This window comes from Topomyia yanbarensis, chromosome 2, assembly GCF_030247195.1.
Source record: "Topomyia yanbarensis strain Yona2022 chromosome 2, ASM3024719v1, whole genome shotgun sequence".
In the NCBI taxonomy this organism is placed as follows: domain Eukaryota; kingdom Metazoa; phylum Arthropoda; class Insecta; order Diptera; family Culicidae; genus Topomyia; species Topomyia yanbarensis.
In genome coordinates, this window is record NC_080671.1 from 178,545,830 (window position 1) to 178,549,227 (window position 3,398).

The window sequence follows — 3,398 nt, forward strand, 5'->3', positions numbered from 1 at the left end:
TTGAAATTTACTACTCTTGCTCAAATCTGAGATTTATTTGTTTTATAAAAAATAGACACTTTACGAAGCTTTGTAAAAATCAGGTAACGTTCGGTTTTTTTTTAGTTTTTGTACCCAAAAACCAAAAATATACTCAAAATGTATAGCAAATCAGCATTTTATAAGTTTAGAGTAAAAACCATTTCAAATTAAAATGATACGGTAGACTATTCTAGTTTAATAAGCGATCTACGAAAAACGTTTTGAGTGATCAAAGTTACCCCGATGATCAAAAACACCCCGGTTTACGGTACACACGTACATGTGCAAGCATACATATATACATACATACATACACAGACATTTTCCGACCTTGACGAAGTGAGTCGAATGGAATATGACACATCACCCTTCGGGTCAAATCTTAACTATTTTTAGAGTTTAGAGTTATGACAAACACAAACAGGATTCAAAGAGTAAAATAATACTTAGTTATAAAATGTAGTTTAAATGAAATTGATTTAGAATTTCGTAAAGCATTTTGCAGGTTCACTTCCAATAACAAAAAAATCTGATCTGATATCTGATGTATGAACTCCTAAACCTTGAATTCACAAACATCAATACAATTACCACAAAATTCGAAGAAAGTTCCCCGAAGGTAATACATACCTAAAACTAAACAATCTGGCGAAAGTTTCATTGTTTTCCTAAATTTAGTGTGAAACTGATGTGTATTGTCAGTATTTTGTTACATTCTTTATATATCACCATTATCTTCAATCATATTTATAATATGATATAATTTATATAAGTTTATTACATTTATTTTCAATATATTAATTGCATTTTTATTCGTTCCATACGTTTCATTCGTAGTCATAGATTACAAACAGTTTCAAAAAACTGTGAACCTGTCAGACATGCCTGAAGCACCAACTAACTTGTGCAGTGTTGGTCTAGAACATGTTATAAGAATATCTATGCACAAAATGTTTATAGAAACTTCAATCTACATTTTGGAGACATGTTATCGAAAACCATATTTCTGCTGTTATAAAATAAACAATGATCCGCGTCGTCGGGTAACTGAAGACTGCATATGATAAAATTAAATCCATATTCCTTATCAATTCATTTGCAAAACTTATTTTAGTTAACAGATTATTTGTAGTAAAGCAGAAGTAGCATTTCTAATAAAACACTGTTTAAATGCATTTTAGTTAGGAGGCTTTTTATATTACTACAAAATTTACATCATACATTTCTAATTCATAATAATATTCTTCCGGCGGCAGTCATGCTAGTGCCCCGACTGCACCACGTTGAGAAACTCTAGCGAAATCATCTTTGAGCAACGGCGGCTGCTCGTTTAGTGTACCACTAATGCGACTTCCGCGAGGATAAAATAAAACTTACATAAATTTACTTACATTTGCTGTAAAAAACCAATTTATTCAAAATACATATGTATAACATGATCAATGTCAACTGGTCTGATTAGTGGGAAATGACTTCGAATAATTTAAAAATCAACAGGAGCACGTGGGATTTCATTTCGTTTGCACACCAACCAAGCATGGGTAAAATGACGGCAACAGTGTAAAATTTTTAATCCGCAGCGGTGCAAGTATGATTTTTCTAAATATGGTTTGATGTACGGCAAAATGTACATATCTCCGAAAGGGTGCTTCGATTCTATGTGATGTAAGCGGTGGAAATGCTCCTTATAAAATTCTCAACAAATGTATGTAAATAAAAAGTAGTACTTGCATAGGAAATATAAGAGATATTTGAAAATCAAAGCTTTGCCGGTACACCATTCAAACAAAACACCAAATTTCGCAACTTAAAAAATACTAAAATGTAGCTTAGACGATGCTCGAGTTTTGTATGTATTCCTTTTTTCGATTTTTTTTACCAGCGATTTTTAAAAAATCGGCAAAGCCCCGCGCGCAGTTCCATTAAGTTTCCCCTTAATTGCATTAAGTTTACTATAAAGTACAGCAGAAGTCGTTTTAAACGCTTTCATTATTAATTTTAATTACATTCTAGATATGCAAGAATTTTCAATAAGACGAACTCAAACCGGTAAGTACTGGTCCCTCGAGATGAAGTTTGATTTTTTTAAATTTTGTCCTTCATCAAAGAGGTCGCATAAATTAGGGGGAATCTGAAATGTAACAAAAAATCATTAAGTTTTCTTCATTTGTCAAGAATTATGGCGTTTTCCAAATATTGGCTCATATAAAGCCAATATATTGAGTATGAAGCTGGCGCTGCGCATCTAGCGTTTCTGCGCTCAAAACCGGGCCAATTTTTCACAATTTTTTAATTGGGTACAGTTGGTACTAGCACTGATTCACTAGATACATCCAGTTTACTGTGTAGAGTAACTGCCCATCAAACAATTTAGCTGAATAATGGCTTAAACAGTTTGGGTGTGCCCACGGTTTTAGGTTTACGTGGGATTTCGTATAAGGAAATTGACTATTACAAAATAATTCTTCCAGTAGCCGCCCAATGCCTCCTAAAATAAATCGGTATGTGTTTCTATGGCAAATTCAACAAAAAAGCGATACGATGCTTTCGGAAAAATGTATTAAGAAAATCGGTTATCGATTAATAAAATATTCAATTTTTCTAAAACCACTGATGCTTGCGGTCAAATTATAAGCAACAATTATTTATTGTCATACTGTATCCAAACCATTGATTTGAATTATTTGGATAGAGATGAAATGACAGGGATGCCAAAGGTACCGGTAAACTACATTTTTTCGGTATATTTACATTTGCACAAGCCGTACAGCCCGCTACAGCGACGCATAAATACAGCTCTTGCCAGAACGGTAGCCAAACCGAGTACATTTTCCCGTACAGCAGTAGAATACATTTTTGTTTTGCTGCTGTACTCCGACTGCTCGGTGAGAGTGTAGCGTAGTAAAGTTTGTTCTCTCGCTTTGTACACTTTTCTCTGCATAGTCAAAGGGAGAGGCCCGCACACGAAAGCGTTAATGCCGGTCGTGGCATAAATGAACCGCATTCATTGTTGTCGTTTGTGATTGGAAATATTGAATAGATTAAAAATATTAAAAAGTATAAAATGAGAAAAAAAAAAAGCTGTACCGCTCGCGTCTGGTGGCTGTACTGGGGGCAGTATTTTTTGTCATGTTACTGCTTTGCTTACAGACTGCCGTACAGCGCTGGGCGTCCTGCAATAGCGAACGACAGTAGCGATGAAAGAGAAATGAGAATGTAGGCAGAAAAATTACTGCCGCTGAAAAGGCAGGCATTTTGCATCCTCCCACGACCATCTTCCGAATATCACTGCCGAAACAAACTTTGAAAATAGAAGAGATAGAATATTGACTTCCGCGGCAAAGTTTTAGATGGAATAGAATCCAGCAACTTTTCGG